The 22,884-nt window shown below is 38.3% G+C and overlaps 1 protein-coding gene across 1 annotated transcript in view; it reads right to left on the bottom strand.

Annotated features, from left to right (window-relative positions):
* The window catches only part of lim2.3 (lens intrinsic membrane protein 2.3), a gene marked incomplete at both ends in the record, with an annotated part of 305,404 nt that overhangs the window by 136,231 nt on the left and 146,289 nt on the right, over positions 1-22,884 (bottom strand). The gene's annotated exons all lie outside the window — the stretch shown is intronic.

Raw genomic sequence — 22,884 nt, 5'->3', positions numbered from 1 at the left:
ATTTATTCCTGTGATCAGAGCTGGATTTTCAGCATCATTACTCCACTCTTCGGTGTCACATGATCATTCAGAAATCATTCTAATATGAGGATTTAATGTCAATGATGGACACTGTGATACTCTTTTCAAGATTCTTTGATTAATAAAAAGTTAAAAAGAACACAATGTAATAATATTTCACAATATTAGGCTACTGTTTTTTTTCTGTATTTTTGATTAAATAAATGTAGGCTTGATGAGCATAAGGATATATAAACATATATATATATATATGTTATGTATAAATATTATTATATATTATATATATAAATATTTACATATTTATATATATATATATATATATTTACATATATATATATATTTACATATTGCCCCTTTTTTACATTTGAGCCCCTGCCCCTGACGAACTCTCTGCACGGCCCTGTTACCGGTTAATACATTTCTACCGGTTAATTCTGTATACCGGTATATCTCACATATGCTGTCTCAAAGGAACACTCAGAAAGGAAGTATTTTCTCTTGGAAAAAGCATGACTATGCATAACTAATTTTCTAAAGCTGTAAATAGGCACTGTTTAGATTTACGCAACACTTTTTTTCCCCACCAAAGTGATGCATGGTACAAATAAATGGACAGAAAATGAAAAAAAAAATAAAGCTCAAAGGTGACCCGGGTTATCGCCTGCCTCCTCCAGTGGCTTCCTGTTCTTTCAGCACAATGGCATGTGATAGTAAACAATGACTCATATGTGTTCATCCGTAGTTGATGCTTGAAGAGAACCCTTGACGCAAATACATTCGAGTATTTTTGATTAGGCCAAGCACCTGCAGACACGTTTCCATGTAAACACACGGCGAAGAAACAACAACAGCACGACGCTAAAAATAACATAATTGCTGCGGACCACAGACATGTATTTGGGTTCTCGATGGCCTAAGTTGGCCTATAGCCCATGTTTCTGTTTCTGCTGTCTACAGTTCCTGTCAGTGGCGTGGCAGTGCCATATGGCCCTGGCTCAGAGTTTCTCCCGGATTCAGGAAAGGGGTGGGAGAGGTGGGGGACGAAGGCACAGACTGCGGGTCGCTCCGGGGCAGGGCAAGCTTTTCATAACAAAGGGCCTGCTCCTGGGACGTGTGCTCTACTGTGAGGACACAATAGCCTTGTGATGATTTCCTGTGGTCTGGCACAACTACATAACAGCTCAGTGACAGAAGTGAGGGCGTTAATCTGATGATAAATGCAGGAGTTTGGGATGAGGATAGAGGGGGCCTGGGGTCAGTTGGGATAAAAAGAGCAGACCGTACACCTGCCTGGCAACAGCAATAAAACTTCACAGTTTGACCTCTGGTACACAACTGTGACCCATGGGAATAGCATGACTGTTATGGTGCAGATGCTTCCGTTTATTAATTCACTTGAGGAGTTAATGGCTTTTCACAAGAGTACAAACTCTTTGAGGTTTTCTGTGCAGAATTATGATGAAAATGGTAGTTTACTGGAAGTTGACAATAGTGCCTCAAATATATATATTTACTGCCATCTACTGGAGATTTCAATGCCTTGAGTGAATAGAAGGGTTGGGATTTAAAAATCAGGGCCTTGTTTATAAAGATATGAATAGAATGATTATATGTGAACTAACAAAAATGTTCCTTTGAATGATTTACACAACATCCGCATTAGGGTGGTCCACAATGTAATGTAAAAAATTAAATGATTACAATTTTGCATGGTACCCCTTAGTTCTATTACCCTTCACAATGACTCCTGCTAAGTTTTATTGAATTTGAATGGAGTTCAGAGGTTTCTCAAGATTAATTATGGTTCACATGTATCAATTTCTGGTGGTCGTGGGCTGTTGGATTTGATGTGTTGGATTATTCTATTTATATTACTTATTTACTAATTATTTACTAATTATCTTGTTTACACATTCACTTCCTGTCAGACATTTTATTGCACATTATATAATTAGTAAAAATTCAGTGAAAAATACCAGAAAAAGGCTGCAAACCTCATAAAGGTTTACAAATCATTGTTCAGTATTGATGCAATATTTTAATTGTGATGTGACTGGTTAGTAAAAATTTCACAATTCGATTTCGATTTCGATTCAATATCGGATATTTTATTTTGGATATATATCAGGTACAATACATGGCAATATTTTTTACATGGCAGATTTCTATACAAACACTTAAATTACACTTTTTATAATAATAAAGTTATAATATTAACTTTACAATTACATAATCATATTTCTACTTCAATTCGTTTTTTGAAATATAAACATTTAAATGGTGGCTGTCATAAAAACTTGCCAGATTAATTCAAACATGCATTATTTTGAAGAACATTAAAAATTATAATGAATATGTAATATGGTGCATATATTTAGCAAAATTTTTCTAGCTGACTAACAAGTTTATGGACAACGGATATGGTTTTTCTGAGGTAAATGTGATGTTATGTGACGTTGTTTACAAGCTGTTTTACTGACATCTTTACGCGGTTCAAACACTGCAACTCCTTGGTGGTCCGAAGTTAAACCATGGCACTGGTGAAGAAACCAGCAATGCTGTAATCCATCAACTGAAGGAATGGGGAATGGTGGACAGGGTGTTTTGATACAACGGCATCGAATACTGGCTGCCGTGCAGGTGCTTGCTCTCTAATTGAGAACAAACTCGATAAAGACCTGTTGTCACTTGCCTGTCGCCACCATGTACATGAAATCATTCTCGCGGATGTCTTCAAACATGCAGTCGGTCCATCGAGTGGGCCACAGATTGGCATCTTCAAGCGATTCTGAGAGAACTGGCCTCCCATTGACATACATCAGTTTAAGACAGCACTTCATGATCCAGCGCTAGAAGCACAGACATTTGCAAAAGCTGCCCTACTGTCCTGCAGCCAAACACGTGATGACGATCGGGAATTACTAAAACTGTACCGTCATCTTTCTGGGTGATACTCCACCTCGTGGCATTCGAATCATGACTCCCGCTGCCATCCATCAGGCTAGATGGATGGCAAAGGCATTGCAGGTCCGACTAACAGCATGGGAGGAGAAGGCACTGAGCGATGTCAGCTTATTCGCCACTCTGGTGTGTGCTGGACAATTTGTCAAAGAGCTACTGCAGCTCTATCCAATGATCTATGTCTTAAGTCTTGTAAAGTATAAGTGATATCAATGAAGGTATCTCCACTGCAGCATCCAACGCTCTCTCCAGGCACCTGTGGTCCATCAGCAAAGAACTCATAGCATTGGCCTTCTTCGACAAAAGAAAGATGGTTGACTCGCTCCAACATTCTGGGCCGAATGAACCACCAAAACGGATACAAGTGGAGCTGAAGTCTGTTGAGTCAGCTGGAGGATTTCGTGTCTGTCCACACGATGAACTTCTTCGAAATACTTGAATTGCCTACCACGTTTCTCACACAAGTTGATCCGGATCAGTGGGAACATGATGAAGGATTCCAGAAAGCAAAACAGTGTGCTGAGAGCCTCAGATTAGTGAATGATGTTGCAGAGAGAGGCGTCAAACTTATCCAAGATTTGAACCTGTCAATCACCAGAAACGAAGAGCAGAAACAGTAGCTACTTCAAGTTGTTTCTCAGCACATATCACAGTTTCCGAAGGCTAAGAAGTCTCTGCTGCTGAGTGGACACAACTCAGACGATACACAGTGAACACTAAACAAATGAAACAACTATAGAACATATATTGAAAAACACTAGTAACGGTACGTCTAGTATTAATCTATACCGTAGATTAGACAGTCAAAAAGAGACACAAGGCGCTTGCGAAACTGAATTTTGACTTATGATTTGAAACTTTTTGAATTGCTCCATCTTCATTCTCCAGCAGTTGATTACTTTAATGTGTTGTTTTCTAATACATATTGCATGTGCTGACTGCTTATCTGATGTGTTTAACCTTCTTCTTTACCTTCCGGGAACTGGAGGTGAACAACGGAAATAAACAAAACTCGAGAGCACTGAGCAACCTCTAAATGTTAGTCAATTAAACCAATATTTTGCAGCATAATTCCAATAGGGCTAAGTAACAAACTGAGAGGGTACCATGGTTGAAATTACAACTTTCATTTTTGTGGACCACCCTAATCCGCACGCATTTTCCTAAATGCTTCCCTCTATAAATCACAGTTCATTCAATTCAAGCACAATGTAGACAAGCACATCGATGCATGTATGTATAAAGGCCTATGTTGTATTATTTAAATTAAGCTACAGGTGTACAGTAGTGTCCAAATGTGATGTCTGAAGGGGGTATTTGCACAATATTTGCTTTTAATGACAAGTCAAGTTCTATTAAACAATCAAAATATGAGGAGTATGTTATATTTGGAAGAAAACACTAAACTTGTTAAGGTATTGAAATGGCAAAATTATTTGGCAAGAAAGGCAAACTCCAGATTATAATAAAATATGGGTTTTATGTGTTATACACCCGGAAAAAAAAATTTCCCCCGCCTCTGGACTGTTCAGTTTAAAAAATTAAAATAAGCTAAAGCAAGACAATTTTTTCAACGCTATCTCATGACCAATTCATACCAGTGATGCGCGGGTCAATGTATAAACAACCCGCACCCGACCGACGTTTTCAACTAACCCGCCCGCAACTCGGACCGCAAAAAAAAAGAAGAAAATATTGTACCCGACCCGCTTCCTGACCCGCATTTTTTAAAAGTAGTAAATGCTCATCGTAGCTCATTGGGCCATTGAGAAAATGTTTCAGGCCCTGGCGTGGTGCGCTCAGAGGTGCAGCAGCGAGAGCAGGAAGTTCTTGAGGCGGCCCATCATTTTCCATTTCAGCTCCAGATGCATATTATTGATGAACGCGATGTTTATGTTTCGACCCGGCTTGAAGAATTCATCAGCCCACATTTGGAAAACATTTGGAAAAGTGTGAAAGCCCTTAGGAGCGCAAACTGTTATTTTTCTGAATGCTGTATGATATAGCCTAGTGTTATGTAATACAGGCTTGATTTATTCATTTATTTTGTTAAATTTTCTTAACAATTAAGATGCTGCATGTGTTTATCCAGTCTAATCGAAGTGTGCGTCTCTCCCCCGACTTTCCCAACAAAAATCCCGCCCCCTCTCAGAAAATACATAAAACTGACTTTAAATGCGTTTAAAAGTAGCCTATTAAAATGGTACAATGGCATTGCTCAGTTCAACGTTTTGGGAAATCGGGCATTTTGTCCCGCGTCAGCATTTATTCAAAAGTTAATAACGCTCAACATTCTAAAGGTAAATAAGGATTTATTGACGATCCGACCGACCGTGACCCGAATATCATTAAAAATATTTTTGGATGACTCGTAACCGCGGGTAACCGCGGGTGGCCGCGGGCACCCGCTCATTTTGGATCAACCCGCGCATCACTGATTCATACGTATTTGTACGAAGTGGCTAATTCGTACAAATTCGTACGACCTCACAAACTGGGATTTGTCTATATTTGTCTAACTAAAGGTTTAGGGGCAGGGTTTGAGGTTAGGTCATTCGTATGAAATCATACGAATTGACCAACTCATAAAATACATACGATTTAGCAAAAATCGTACCAATTCGTACGAGTGAGGACATACAAATTCTTACGAATTAGACACAAAATATGTACGAATTGCCGTGAGGTCGTGTTGGATTTTTTAGGCAGGACATTCAGTGATCTATGCTAATGTCAGGAGTTACACCACTCTTTTCTTATTTGTTCATTATATGCATTGTGTATAATGATGAATGAAACTGCCTATAATTGATTTTCAAATTAAATGTTTACATTTAAGTTTGACAAGCATAAAAAGTCACTTTATGAATGTATCAATTTAATTTAAACTGTATTTGATCACATTGAGTTGGACCAACTCAATTAAATTGGTCCATTTCATTGCATCTCATTGTTTTTTATGAGTTGGGGCTACACATATTTATTGGATGGAAATCCTGCCATTTAATTCAAATGAGTCCAATGAAACAAAAACAAAAATCTCACATTAAATAAAGCATATATTGACTACAATATAATGTTATTGTTATTTTGTTGGTTCTCTTTTTATCTTTTTGATTACCGCAGCCATTCTCCTGAGCATTAACTCACTAAACTTTGTACATGTGTTGTACTTAACTTTTTTCCAGTCTTCCTTAAATTTCATTGGAAGGCCTGCATGACTGTCAGATCACAATTCAGGTTTATAATTTCCCAAAGGTTTACAATGGCTTTAAAGTCATGGGACTGAGGAGGCCACTTGAAGACTTTCAATGTGCACAACTGTATTGCATTTGCGATGTGTTTGGGATCGTTATCATGTTAGAAATACACATTTTCTCTCCAAAACAGAGCCTCCATAATCGGCTACATTGTGTTTAGCAGGATTCCCAAGTATTGGTCCATTTTCAAAGTGCCAGCAACTTTGTAGATCCTTCCATAACCTGCTGCAGACATGCGTCCACAATACCATTATGTTTCACCCGCCATGCATGCATTTGGCATTAAAACACTCCAGTTGTCTCCCACAAACATAACATAAATCCAATGCTAGATTGTTAAATTTTGACCTGTCGGACTGCAGAATACAGCTCCAATCTTCCATACTCCAGTTTTTCATTAAAATAATAGCCTAAATGGTTTCTTCACAACCTCTCAATCCAGCCTCTTATGGCTTAAGATGAAATTGGAAGTTGAAATTCTTATCCAGGTCTTCAGAAGCTGTTTTGAGGTGACCCCATGCACATTTTCCTCCTCTGGTCAAAATGCTCACTAGTCTTCCTTGACCAGACATGGCACTTTATATTCTGCATGGGAGTGGTCCCACTGTGCTTAGAAATAATTCAGTCAACATTGTGACTATTCCCATCCTGGAGATGAGCAATATCCAAAACCAACTGACCAGATTTAGCCATTTCAACAATATCCTTATTGGTTAATAGTTAATAGGCCTACCTACCTGCCACATCGTGATTTATTGAATTATAGGCTGGGAATAAGTGTGCGTGTGCGTGTGTGTGTGTGTGTGTGTGTGTGTGTGTGTGTGTGTGTGTGTGTGTGTGTGTGTGTGTGTGTGTGTGTGTGTGTGTGTGTGTGTGTGTGTGTGTGTGTGTAAAAATAAATGATGTGCAGAAAAAGATTGTTGAGCTTCACAAAATATAGAAAGTGGCCATAAGAAAACAGCTAAAGCATTGAAAATCCCCATTTCCACCATCAGGGCAAAAATGACGAAGTGCAAATCAACTTAAGATGTTATGAATCTTCCAGGAAGAGGACGTGTGTCTATATCGTCCTAATGCACGGCGAGGAGGAGAGTTTGAGTGGACAAAGACTCTCCAAGGATCACAGATGGAGAATTGCAGAGATTAGTTGAGTCTTGGGGTCAGAAAGCCTAAAAAAAACCAAACAACCCCTACATCACCACATGTTGTTTGGCAGGGCTTGAAGAAAAACCCTCCTCGCTCATCCAAAAACAAACTCCAGCATGTTCGGTTATCAGACACGACTTGGACTTTAAAAAGGACCTGATTCTGTGGTCAGATGAAACAAAAAAAGAAAGCTTTATGTTCAGTCTGACTCCCGATTGAATGACTCCTATGAATCAATTCTTTCATCAGATTCACATCAGATTCTTTTTAGTGACTGATTGCAACCTGTGTAGTGCGATTCCAACAATGAACAACTCAGTTCTTTTCAGTAAATCAAACACATAGGGTAGGCCTACATCAAATAATACTTTGGCTAAATTCTCATTCTTCGCAAAGTGAAGAGTGCAGGCTAAAAATCTGGACTGGAGGAACAATGCACACAGCCAGCAAGCAATTGTGCGTTTAAAAGACGCCTAATAGCCGTCCAAACACAGCCAGGACACCTAGGCTAAAACAAAGCAAAATTTGGCCTGTCAGTGAAAAAGACGTCTAACCAAAGAAATGAAGCCAAACACCTTGTAATCACTGTTGACTTGGCTTACATGATGGAATATCAGATGTCTCGTATAGTTATTTAGGCAAAAATACATTTTGGCTAGAAGTGGGTTACTCATAGCCGGACTATTGGGTCTATAGTTAAAATGAGATTAACTGAGAATGATGGCTTTTGCTTGCTGGGCAGAGGCTAAAGTGAATCTTATGTCAGTCAACAACAACAAAAAATGAACTGAGGTTAAGGCCTTCTGCTATTATATTCATTTGTTATAAATCAAAAAATGAATGATGAATATACATCTTTCAAATCTAGACTCCAATATATTATAAATAAGCATCAGACAAAGTCAAAGTTGAAGTTTGAAGATGCAGGGAAAGTCATATCTATATTGCCCCAGGGTCTTACACTCTGCAGATGTACAAAAAGTATTCGTTGTCATGGCAACACCCGAGAATCCCCTTGAGGCTGCACCTGTTTTAGCAGTCAGGTGGCCGACACTTCAAACTAAATACAGTCAGTTTAATAAATAAGAAACATCTATCATTAAGTGTACTTTTATATTTTAGACAAATACTGACAATCAAATCTGTTAAACACTTTAGAACATTTCGGAAAATTAACTCACCGCTGACGTCAATGCCTCGCTCCAAATCCAGGTGTGACAGACTCTTTGTAGTGACTGAAGAAAAGGTGGGTGTGATATCTACATCTTTGGATTGTGCGTATATGTTTAGTTGAAGAAGTGCTCTGAGTAAATGGAGGAGCATCTTTAAACTTTTGCTTTAGTCTTCTCTCTTCAATGCCCAGTGGTATGCAATAGAAAACAATAATCTAGCATTAAAATAAATCCATAAAAGAAAGTCCAAGATATTTAAGATATACTGTTGAAATACAATTTGGATGGACTTATCTTGGTCTGAAAGCAGAGGTGAAACAAACGCATCAGTTCCAGCTATGTGGCTATTGGAAATGACTACTGCTACTGTCACAAGTCTCGCTCTCTCTCTCTCCCCCTCTGTCTCTCTCTCTCTCTCTCTTTCTTTTTCTGCCCATCTGCATCATTTGATTCCAAAGATTCCCTAGAGAACCTGTTCAACAGATTGTACCAAAGAATCTATACAAAACATTCTTACTAACATATCATTTCTTTTGTTACTATATGCAATTAAACCACTACCTCTGGCAAATAAAAGAGTGCTGCACTATTAACTAACAAAAATAAAAGCAAGGAATGTGTTTATGAAGGCAGAATATATAGAAGTCTATTGTCCCTGTGATGAGGTACATTCTCACAGCTGAGGTTCACCTCATTGTTTCTTTACCCTCCCTTTTGTTAGTATTGTTGAGCCTGAATGGCCAAGGGGCAGTTAACAGAACACTATTGCCCTTGGTCAACTTATTGATTCCAGATACATGGATCTCTGTATAACAGATGTTTAATTAGAAGAGAACGACTCACTGTTGAAACTAAGCATCCAAAATAAAGATTTGGCTGCTTTCCGAAATTTTAAATCATTGACTTTTGAAAACATAACTTTCATATCATAGTTACAAACACACAACTGGAACAGTCTAAACCCATCTAAAGCTTCCACTAAGAGATACACATTTACTCAATGTCTGTTATTTGCGATAGGCAACGCCTCAAAAGTCAAGCATCAGATATAGAGAATACCTGAGGGATATTCCACAGCTAGCTGTACATTAAGGCCCAATCCCAATTCTATTTTATACCCCTTCGCCTTCCCCTTCCCCTACCCCAAAACCTACCCATTCCCCTTGCCCCTTGAAACAGAGTGGCAAGGCGTAGGGGTGAAAATATTCCCCTAAGAAATGGGACACCACTACTATACCATTACACGTCATCATACCTCGTTTCTTTTATTAGTGTCCTGTGACATTTAACCAGTATGAACCGCAATAAAGTGCGTAGGCTATATCTAACAGAAATCTAACAGAAGTGCTTGGGTTGAATTTGTTCTAATCCTAAAAGAAGAACTTGTTCGTATATGCATTCACCTTTACTATTTCTCTCAAAAATGATGATCGTGTTGGTAAGTACACCGTGTATCCTCAAATTCTTTTTACAAAACCAGCAAAGATCGTTTACAGTCATCTTCTTCTACTACTTCTTCCAGCATGAGTGCAGTTGAGTTCTGTTGACAATTATGCGTCGCTCCGTTGCTCTCAGGGCCGTGCAGAGAGTTCGTCAGGGGCAGGGGCTCAAATGTAAAAAAGGGGCAATATGTAAATATATATATATATATATAAATATGTAAATATTTATATATATAATATATAATAATATTTATACATAACATATATATATATATATATATATATATATATGTTTATATATCCTTATGCTCATCAAGCCTACATTTATTTAATCAAAAATACAGAAAAAAAAACAGTAGCCTAATATTGTGAAATATTATTACATTGTGTTCTTTTTAACTTTTTATTAATCAAAGAATCTTGAAAAGAGTATCACAGTTTCCACCATTGACATTAAATCCTCATATTAGAATGATTTCTGAATGATCATGTGACACTGAAGAGTGGAGTAATGATGCTGAAAATCCTGCTGTGATCACAGGAATAAATTATATTTTAAATTATTTTAAAATAGAAAACCATTATTTTAATATATTTCGCAATATTGCAGTTTTTTATCAAATAAATGCAGGCTTGATGAACATAAGAGACTTATTTCATAATGCTGCATAATATTAAAAAATTGTAAAATAAAGTCCTTTCACGTAACCATTTCGCCAGTCTACACTTCACATAGCCTAATAGGCCTGTAGGTGCCGGTGGCACTTGGGTTTTGTTAACTTTGATAGTTTCATGAAATAGTTAATTATGTATCAATATAGGCTACATAAATACAAGTGAAATTAACACTACTTACCATTAATGCGACTTTTGATGCTGTGGTTTTGTGCAGGAATTTGTTTGTTGTCTGTTAAAATCCATTTTGTCAGTGATGCAATTTATAAAATGAGCCAAACCGCAGGAAATTGTTCCACAAACGTTAGTTCGTCTGTCCATGTAATTTTCAACCGATTTATGAATAAGAACAGAAAATTACCGCTTCACATCGCCCAATGGAATTTGAACTTGCTTTGCCAGATCACGATTGGTTGGTGTAAAGCCTATACATGACAAACGGGCATTGGTGAATTGTGTAATACTTTAAAATATATAGCTAATATATAGCTTTGTAATTAAATCAACACATTAGCTCTGATTATGGATGAAAAAAAAAAATTGGTTTACTTTTTTCCCGTGAGGCCACACACTCTCTGAAAGGACCATATTTGGCTCGAGAGCCGCTTCCGAACAGTGGAAAATCAGCTGTCAATCAAAACGCACGCGACCCATAGCAACGCGTTACGGCAACGCCTCAACAGAAATTGTCCGACTTTTGAGCCGTCCGTTACTATTGTATGCATTTTCATGTTATAATAATCACATTTATTTAGTTTTATTGACCACGATATTATCATTGATATTTGTCTGAGAGGGGCACTTTTGATTCATTTTGAAAAAGGGCAGGGGCTCGAGCACCCAAAGCCCCCCCCTCTGCACGTGCCTGGTTGCTCTGATTGGTTGTAGGTCTATCTCTATCCAATTGAGGTCTTTCCTGGTTCGGTTGAAACACGCCCCATAATCACAGCACAACTGAGCAGTATCAGACTCATATTCTGACTAGAATTGAGTATGACAACGTCAGGCTACATTAAGTAAGGAATAATTAGAATTTGAATTATTACAAACATAATGTGCACTCGTCACATGGTGTCACACTGACTTATGAGAAAGACAAACAGACTTGCAGATTAAAAGTGAAACAAGGTTTAATAAATGAAGAGCAGACAGGTGTAATAGTGTGTAATGCTAACACAAACAAAAACCGACACTGAACTCAGGAGACAAAGGAACTTAAGTAGGCTACTCACACAAACAAGGTAATTAATGAAACACAGCTAATAACAAGAAACTAATAATGACTGTAACCATGGTAACTGAAGAGTGGTGGGAAATTCAAACAAAGCAGCACATGTGACCGATGAAAACAAACTAAAAGTCCATAAAAACAAAACTAACGGAACATAAGTGTGACATTACATCCCCTCCGAAAAGGCACAACATCATGCCACAACAACAGACAAGGGAGGTAAGGTGGGGGCTCTGGAGGTGGGTTAGGAGATGGCGAAGGGATGGTAAGAGACGACAGTGAAGGAATGGTGACAGATGGATGGCGACAAAGCCCCGGCGGCAATGATGGATGAAACCCACTGACACAGACCCAGAGCACAGCACAGATGACAGCCCGCGGTAGAGTAAATGGAGGGAGGAGCCAAGATGTTGCTATGGCCGAAGATGACCGACGGAGGCGGAGCCAATGGATCCCAGGGCTTAGACGGACAGCCGATGGTCTTGAGCAACACCACTGGCACTGGAGACTAGGGCTGGGCGATATATCGCATGACATTGTTAGGCGCATCTCGTCAGTAAAGCCGGTTCCTTGATTAGTAGTAAATCGCCATCACCTGCTTTCAGATAGAGCGGCATTTACTACACAGAGCCGTAGTTCACTGACAAGCTGAGCCATATCGCCTTAATTATCACGGACGTATCGCCTGCGATAATTAATGCGATATGGCTCAGCTTGTCAGTGAACTACGGCTCTGTGTAGTAAATTCCGCTCTATCTGAAAGCAGGTGATGGCGATTTACTACTAATCAAGGAACCGGCTTTACTGACGAGATGCGCCTAACAATGTCATGCGATATATCGCCCAGCCCTACTGGAGACTAGGCTTGCTACGATAGTCGGTGTTGCCGGTGTTACCGGTGTCCAGACTCAACACCGGTTACATCACTTGCCCACCGTGGCACCGCCCACCGCCTTTTAGATTTTTTTTATAGTAATAAAATAATTTAGTTCAGTTAGAGAACAGACAATACAAATAAAAACTGAACGTATCTGCTTAATAAAGCAGGATCCGACCGTGAGTCTCGGCAGCGGCAGGAGTCATTCATCAGATTTAAGAGTGAGGAGCTGACGGAGATGATCGCGGAAGATTTGGTTTCAAAGCGAAATGTAAAAGTGCCTATTTAAGGGAGTTTGTCATTTGTTTTGTTGTTGTGTTTTTCATTAAAAATAATAGACTAATGAACCCACAATTCAAGCAACCCGCAGCCGAATTGGCGCTAATTCAAAACCGAAAGTTAAATGTGCACGGCCGCACAGAGCGCGCATTGTTTACTTCCGCCTGGCTCCGCAGCGCGCACCCTCGCGCTCGTGCGGGCGCGTCGAGTATAAACGAGGCTTTACGGACGAACTGTTATTCATTCATGGCGTGCATCTCAATCATAGACTGATCAATGCTTGATCAGTGCCCTGACTACTGAACTAGGAACTGATTGAGACGCACCCATGGCTTCACAGAGCGCGCATTTACAGACGAGCTGTCATTCACGTGGGTGAATACGCAACACTGGCGCGTTTTCAGTTCAGAGCGGTCGTGTGCATGTTACTTTCGGTTAGATAGAATTAGTGATATAAAAGCCTCCGCCGGTGATACCGGTATTACCGGTGTTGTCACACATCAATTAACCGGTGGGAAAATTTCCTCACCGTCACATCCCTACTGGAGACCTAGGCGGAGTCACAGCAACGAGCATCTGAGGCAGAGCCAGAGTGCCCGAGGACTGAGGCGAAGCCGGTGTGACAGAGGACAGAGGTGGAGCCGGAGGGAAGTCGGAACCCACTGCAGCCGTAGGGGTGGAGAGACTGAGCGCAGCGGAAGGCTCGAAAGTCTGTGGCGTAAATAGAGTGACGACTGATCACAGGGGAGCCGGTGGGACAAGGGAACCCGGTGAAGCCGCAAGGCCGAGGGTCTCTGGTGGAGCCGACAGGTTGATGGACTGAGGTGGAGGGAAGGGATCAGAGGCCGGAGGCGGAGCCGCAGGCTTAGAAAAGACGAAGGGCTGCTAGCATCCAGCAGAGGCGGGACTGGAGGACTGGCTAAGCATTGTGGTGAGGGTGATAGAGGTAAGCTTGATGCAATCAATAATGGTAACTCCACTTCCCAACAAGTCAACGAAGCAGTCTCAGTGCTGTCTTCATTCATATCATTACTGTTTCAAGACAAATAGATAATATGGTGGGAGGCAGTACCTCCATATCCATGTCAAGCAGCCAGTCCTCCAAGTTCTTTGCATTCCCTCAGCTGCTGATGTCGCAGACTCACACCCCTGGTCAGACTCACTCTGGGGCTCCCGTTCAACAAAGGAACTCAAACAAGGGAACACATGTGACTGATGAAAACAAACTAAAAGTCCATGAAAACAAAACTAACTGAACATAAGTGTGACAAAGGGACACTAGACTTCAACATTCTGCCTTCATATACACATTCCCTGCTTTTATTTTTGTTAGTTAATAGTGCAGCACTCTTTTCTTTGCCAGAGGTCGTTTTTTAATCACACAAAAGAAGCGATCTGTGAGTCACAAAAGAAGTGATCTGTTAGTAAGCTTGTTTTGTATAGATTCTTTGGTCCAATCTGTTGAACAGGTTGAATGATGTAGATCAAATCCAGGTGTTCATTGTATGTATAAATATGCATGAAAATTAACTCTAAAATACACTTTATTATTAAGCATATTAAGCATTATTAAGTGTCCTGCACATTAATCTAAATGCAAACTTAAAATGTAATATTTAAAACATGAAAAAAAATACAGATATTTGATGAAATTGTAACTATGAATGAGAAGGTCAACCTAAACGTTCTGTCCTGTTACCTCAATTATTTCTTAGATGCTATTTGTTTATTTTAAAAATATTAACTTTTGGTAAGTCATTTGTATATGCTCAGTGTCCTCATGCTATGTGTCATGCATTTGCTAATTCTTTCTCAATCCTGTCCAAACAGGAGTGAGTACAGTCCTCTGGTTTGTTAATTTAATAGTGTGAATATTAGTTGAAATAAAACTCTTGATCTGATTTTTAAGCTTTACATTTGAAATGACTGAAGTTGTAGACATTTAGGATTAGTTTTACAATGTAAATGCCATACTTAGGGAGCCAGTTTACCACAAAGTGACTTAAACTTTTTGTCTTTGTCTTTCTTATCTTGTGTAGATGGAGAAAATAATATGCAGGTGCCAGAACCCCCAACCCCCAATGAGTTTTGGTAACAGGACTGAGAAAACATGCATCCATCTTCTGCTTAGCAACCTTGTAACCATTGAAGTAAAGTCGTCTGAGATTGACCAGTACACATTTTGTATAGTTAAAATATGTGTGTTATTAGATTCAGTGTTGAAAAAAGCTAAACAAAAAAGATTAATTTTGAAGAATTAAAACAAGCAAATAGCACCCATTCGGTGGAATGGCCAAAAAGCCAAAGTGATTTTTACGTTTTTTTAAATTATTATTATTTGGAATTTTCAGTGAACACACTACTCGAAATATCATAAAATAGTGCACAAGTATTTCAAACTTTTATGTTTATTGTATTTCTGTAAAATATATTTTATATTACATATTAAAATTATATATTAATAATAATGATGATAATTACCATTAACTAATTAGCAATTGGTCAATAATTATAATTATATTGATACTAATATTGAAGTATTATGTTATTTTTATATATTAGTAGGCTGTATTTATTGCTTGTTCTGACAGAAGTAGGCCTATATAAAACTATAGGTCCACTGCTTCCAGTAAAGTTGTTTTAAAGTTGCTATAATTCATAATCTTACATTACAGATACCACAAACACATGGAACGCAAAGTGCTTACTTTACACTGACTTGAATGTAGGCCTACAGTCAAGAGGCAATTGTTCCGTGTGTGGAGAATCTCAATCTCCCAGGGTCAGTTGCCATTCCAGGCTCTTATGCCCATATGTTTATGTGTGTATATGAGCTGTACTGGGTCAAAACCTCACTGAGTGACATGTCTGGATTAATGGTTGTGTAATACCACTGGCATTTATAGTTTTACATCAGCCGGGTGTATGGTTGTCAGTAGATGTAAGATGTCAGTAAATCTGTGTATGTTTGGCTTAGAGTTTAAACGGATATAAAACCATTTATTATATGTACAGATTGAAAATTTACACAATATCCTATCCCAGTTGTCAGACATACGTTTATATGGTAAATGGACTGCATTTATATAGCGCTTTCAACAGACCCATGGCCATCCAAAGCGCTTTTCAAATTGCCTCACATTCACCCATTCACTCACCCATTCATACACCGACGGCGGTGTCAGCCATGCAAGGCGCCATCCAGCTCGTCGGGAGCCGCTGGGGTTAGCTGTCTTGCTCATGGACACCTCGACACTTTGGTCAGGTGGATTGAACCACCAACCATCCGGTTTGTTGACAACCTACATGAACCACTGAGCCACTGCCGCCCCATAAGTCTTTTAGAAATATCTCTTTGCGAACTGCACTTAAATGACTGTCTTTCCTAAGGAAAAGTTATCCTATGGAAAATGTTGTGCAAGTTGAATTTTTTTGGAGAGTCCATGACCACTAGGTGGCATAGAAGACTCATCAAATATTTAATCTGTTTAAAAAGGCAAAGTTTCAAATGTAAATGTTACTTCAATTTTGGTTCAAAGCTATAGCTAAATAATCTTTAACATTTAAACAGACAGTTAAAACGAAAGTATCACCAAAATAATACATTCTATAGAAGCCAAATACTGTAGGTTTGTATGTTATATCTAAATTATTTGTATTAGACAATGTTTTGTTCTCATTTTATGTATTTTCATTCTTGTCTGAACTACTTTTATATAGAAACAACACAAATGCAACTACAGTGCCTATTAAATGCATGGAAACAAAAGGCATTTGGCTTAATAACAGTGCAAACCAGCCAACATAGTTCAGTGAAAAATGCATATTTAAAGTAAATTATTAACCTCATGCCTAAAACCCTCATCACCAGGGGGATAATGTATAACCTTCCCATATTCGCCTTATTATACAGTACTGTGCAAAAGTCTAAGGCACGTTAGTATTTTCACACACACACACACACACACACACACACACACACACACACACACACACACACACACACACACACACACACACACACACACACACACACACACACACACACACACACACACACACACACACACACACACACACACACACACACACACACACAACATTTACTTTAAGCCAGTTAATTATATATTAAGCTGTTATGTGTCAATAGGAAATATCAATTAACATTTCCAAACATTCCTTTTGCCAAAATGGAAATGTTTTTTGTTTTAAATGTTAATTGATATTTGCCTAAGACTTTTGCACAGTACTGTATTACAGTTTTTTTTATTCGCTTTAGTACTATTTTCACAAGTAAGGTGTACATTTTCAAAACTCTTAGTGCAAAAATCCAAACTGATCACACTTGTAACACAGCTAGTCATTCTTTCAAAATCTGATCTCATGCTTTCATTCAGTTGCACATATTTTCAGTCCATGTAATCATTGTTTCAAACACAAGATTATTATAATATATAATGAGAACATTTGGTTTAATCACCGAAACACAACAGTGTGATCTTCTTTCAGTTTAGTACTTTTAACAATCAGTTCATCCAACAGAAAACAATATAAGATACATGTTTCAAATCTCCCTCGTTGCTGAATTATCTACTGTAACAGAGGCTACATTTGCCTCATTAGAAAATACACTAACATTACCTAACTTATGTCATTGAATCCATAATGTTTGTAATAGCATTATTCAGTGTTATCAAAAGGTGTGATGAAGTTATTACACAGCCATGATGCTCTGTGCTATAACAGAGTTTGCTGCCAATACAGTAAATGTTCTCACTGTACCATATTACTCGAATCTAAAGTTGAGCTTTATAAAGGTGAGTTACGGTATTGTGGCAGACTCTACCATGGTAATCTGTTTACAGTATCACATGGCATACATACTGTAATGTAAAATGTTATATTTGATGCCATCTGTCGCCCTTCTTCTGATTTCTGATCAGTCTGATGTTACACCGTCATTGACTATTTCCTCTCCCTTATACTCTTATAATCTGTCTGGGTATACGTAGGCATAATGGTTACAAGCTATACAAACTGTATATTCTCTCCCCTTACACTAACACTAACCCTAACCCCTAAACCTACCCATCACACAAAACTTTCTGCATTTTTACATTTTCAACAAAAAAAAAACATTCTGTATCTATACGTTTCCTCATGGCCATGGGGACAAAAAAAATGTCCCCGCAAGGACAAGGATTTAGGATATTGCCATTTTTATGGGGACATTTTGTCCCCATAATGTAGAGTTTACCAGGCCCCCCCCCCACACACACACACTTTGACAAAGTAGTTATAATCTAAGATAAATCGCTTGTAATGTAAAAAGAATTCATTACATATGGTTATCCATATCGGAAATTGCAAACAAAGTAGAAACTATGTCTATATAATCAATATCTATAGAAATCTGTAGGTGTACCAAATGATTCATTGATTAACCATTAAGATCAGTTGGATTAAATAATAGACAAATGTTTTAAAGTGAACGAGAAGAGATGCAAATCAAAAGTTTGATTGTAAGAGCTTTATGAAAGGCAGTTACTGTGAATGAAACATTTATAAAGAGGAAACACTTATTTTGTGTAGTGAAAAGGATACTTTGTGGTTTTGTGTATTGTATTAACACATTTGAAAATATGCTGAAATGTTTGAAAAAAGTCCACTTTTGATGATCTGTTGTGATATTAGCACTATGAGTTTTGAAAATGTACACCTTGGTTGTGAAAATAGTACCAAAGCGAATAAAAAAAACTGTAAATATATAATTTGGGCTCATATAGTGAATTTGCTTTTGTCATCAGAAAATCCATCAGAAAGTCCATTTGTGTGGGAGTAACCTGTGATGTGCAAATGGCTTTGACCAAATTGTTTCTGGCTATGGTCAAGCCATGGGTAGACTTAAAGCTCAAGCTGTGTGTAATGGTTGGCTTCATGGTGAGGAAGCTTACGTGCTATAGCTTTAATTAGCGTATAGTTTTGTATTGATTGAACTCTCTGGATATGGCCAGAAATGAACCTGGCTAACAACTCCAGATAAGAGAAAAGACAAGCATTGCTGCTTACAATTATATAATATAACACAATACATAATGCAGAAAATGGACCCTAAAAATGGTTGCCATACAGCGGATATGCAATGCCCTTAAGACATGGAAATCCAACTGGATATTATAAAATTAGAATGTTAAAGGGATAGTTCACCCAAAACTGACAATTACCCCATGATTTACTCACCATCAAGTCATCCTAGATGTACTTCTTTCAGACGAATAAAATCAGTTACAAAAAAAATGTCCTGGCTCTTAGCTTTATAATGGCAGTGAATAGAGGATGAGGTTTTGAAGCCCAATAAGTGCATCCATCCATCATAAAAGTAATCCACGCGACTTTAGGGGTTAATAAAGGTCTTCTGAAGCAAAGCAATGTGCTTGTGTACGAAAAATATCCATATTTAAAACTTTATAGACTAAAATAACTAGCTTCCAACAGATGGATAGAGCAAAACAAAACACTGTCACAAAGTAGAAGTCTAAAACGAGAATTTTTAAAGAGAAATGTCAGAGGATTTCTATATAAGAGAAGAGGAGCTTGAGTTTGTTGCCTAGCCCTATTTGTTTGAACCGTGAGAGGTGTCAACACTTACCCTACTCCTCCTACGCCATACATTGCGTCATGGGTTACTCTTTTGGCCAACCTGGCATAAGTCGACTTGCCTAAGCCATCTGCCGGAAAGCTATAGTTATTTTAGTTTATAAAGTTTTAAATATGGATATTTTTCTTACAAAAATCCCTCGCTTCGCAGAAGGCCTTTATTAACCCCCCATGGATTACTTTTATGATGGATGGATGCACTTTTTTGGACTTCAAAATCAGGACTGCCATTATTCCTTGGAAGAGCTGGGACATTTTTTTATGTAATTGTTTTTAATATAGAAGAAAATCATATACACCTAGGATGTCTAGAGGGTGAGTAAATCATGGGGTAATTTTAACTTTTGGTGAACCATCCCTTTAAGTCATGGTGCAATATTTTTCTGTCAAATTTTGTTTTGCACACACATTATGTCTAGGTTATCCTGTCTCCCTCTGTGTTTCATACATACACGACACTGACAGCCTGTAAAATCTTTATTGTCACTGCTTCATCAATCAACAACCCTAAGATCTGATCATGTTTGCTCCTCTCTCTGAAGTAGCAGTGGTGACAGCAGCTGCCACTCTGTATTCTCTGTTTGTATTTGTAACACCCACAAACAAATACTTTTCCCGGACCGCTACTTGTAAATCTATATTTATACTATATTTCTATACATATAATATCATTTTTGAGTATGTGTTAGTGCATGGTGTAAAAGTTCATAATTGACTTTACCCAAGGTATTCAGTTGTTTTATAAACGCATTTTATAATTGACTGTATGTCGCAGTTTAAAAATGACTGTCAGAAAAAGCAGCTCATTTGTACGACAGGCTGTAGTTTAAACTGAATAAATGAAGCGTACACAACGGGTCTGACCTACCACCAAGACTTAGTAGAGCATTTTCTCCTAATCACAGTCTTTGTGGCAGACACGTTTTACCTGTAGTTCAAGTGAGACATCAAGCTCAGACAAAACAATCAAAGACCTGAGCTCACCAGTCCCCAATAATTGAGCAGCCCTAATGCATGAACTTCTGATGTGTTTCTATGGCAACCGGCCAATCGGAGAGGGTGAGAATGAGCTTTGCTCGGGGTCTGTATATGCCTTCTCCTGTAGCCTATACTGATTAGCCTAATATCGCAGACCAACTCATGTCACAATGCATATGCCAGCCAGTATCTGGCTGCACCAATTTAGCTTGAAGGAAAACGTACACTGAAAATTATTCTTATAGGTTAAATAACCACAGAAAAATCCCAATGCAGCTTTTTTATTACGATGCTGTATACTCAGATTTTTAAACTAACCAACAAGCAGATCAGGTGAAGATTAATGCATTGTTTTTGCTAGTTCAAATGAACCTACAGTAGGCAAGATGATGTTTCGTCATTCACAACTGTCCTAGGAGTTAAGAGTTATTAATATGGTTTTGTTGCATGTTTTGTAGTTGGCTTGTTATGTCAGGATGAATTTGTTAAAGGGGTCCTGAATTGAGAAATCAACTTTCCCTTGAGCTTTTGATATATAAAAGGTCATGGTAATATAAGAATATCCTGTAAATTTCAGCTGAATACTTCCTTGTTAGTCAAAGAAAAGCTTTTATTGACACCAGACCCAGCAAACGACCGATCTCAGAATATGCTACACCTTGACGTCATCATGTAGGGAAACACCGCCTCAACAGAAGAAGAACAACGCCTGTTTCTGTAGCCCCGCCCACCGACTCGTGCCTGAGATGAAATAGGCCTACATAGAGCTAAACCGGATCGAACTTCAAAGCAATAAACATACGGCATAAGCTTCATTCGGATTCCAATATTATGAATGTGGTTGAACTTTATTTTTAATGAATATCCAGCTCACGTGGGGAAGACATTGCACGTCTGTTCCTTCATTTAACCACGGATTCGTTTGTAAACAAGAGACTGGATTTGCAGACAGGATGAGATTACATGAATGAGTGAAGCAACATACTAATGTGAGTAAAACAGTTTTTTTTTATATGTAATAGTATTGTATTGTTACAAATCATATTCATAATGTGTATGTGTCTAACTGAACATACCTTAGCACGCTGTTAAAGGCTGAAGAATCCTTTATTTGTGGTGTTGTTGGTTCATTGTGATTCGGGATCAGACTCGGACATGTATGGGCTAGGGCTCACAAAGCCCAACGGCTGTGTGTTTTCCAGACGGACTACCAAAACGTAAGCCCGGCCTGCCGACGGGCTACCTTAAATAGACTGTAAAAAAAATCCGGTCTCCAATTGAAAATTTTTTAGGTACCGATCACATCTAAATTTTTCAGCCAAATTGAATTTCTGTGAATTGATGCAATTTAATTCAAATAAAATTCAAGAAATTCAATTTGGCCAACTAAAAAATGTAAATGTGATCGGTCACTAGAACATTTTCAATTGGATAGCCTGATTGTTTTTTACAGTGTAGTGAAATAACATTCCTTTCTTGATGTGCGTTGTTCACTCTCTTGACTTGATATTTAAAGGGAAAATACAATCGCGGAAATTTTGATCATATTGTCTGCAACGTACTTGGCTTGTGTGTGTGTGTGTGTGATGCACGGTTCGCGATTATATCCACCGATCGGGCGGGCCAAGTAATATAAAAATAACATTCCAATTAATTGCGGGAGATAAATCATTGTGTTTGTTTGATAAAGACGTTTTGCGAGCCCTGTGGGCAATTCATTCCGGTTACCGTTTTCCCAGTTCCCACACGCTTTCAAAACAATCCCAACATGTACTGACAGGGGAGCTGAAGCTCATTAAATATGCAAATCTTATCCAATCCTAGCCGTGGGCGTTTAATTCCAAGTCTTCAATGCGGCACACCCATAAAAACCGAGCGTTCCAGGAGAGAGCCTCAAAACCAGTGTAGAAAATAGCCTATTACTTATTCATTATGATGTTTTTGAATGTAAAAACCATGTGAACGTCATAAGTTGATCTCAGACAACAGTATACAAAAATAATAAAAAGCCAGTTCATGACACCTTTAATTGATTTTTTGTGTGTGTGTGGTCCTGGTAAACCTGATGTTGTGAGGACCAAATGTCTCCACAAAGATGGCAATACCAGTTATTTTTGACCTTTCTTTGTTGGGACATTTTTTTTGGTCCCCGTACGGTAAACAGTTCATAAATTATTTTTAAATT

The sequence above is a fragment of the Gobio gobio genome (genome assembly GCF_949357685.1).
Source record: "Gobio gobio genome assembly, chromosome: 8".
Lineage (NCBI taxonomy): Eukaryota > Metazoa > Chordata > Actinopteri > Cypriniformes > Gobionidae > Gobio > Gobio gobio.
The sequence above is the reverse complement of the archived record's forward strand: the minus strand, read 5'-3'. Positions and strand labels throughout refer to the sequence as shown.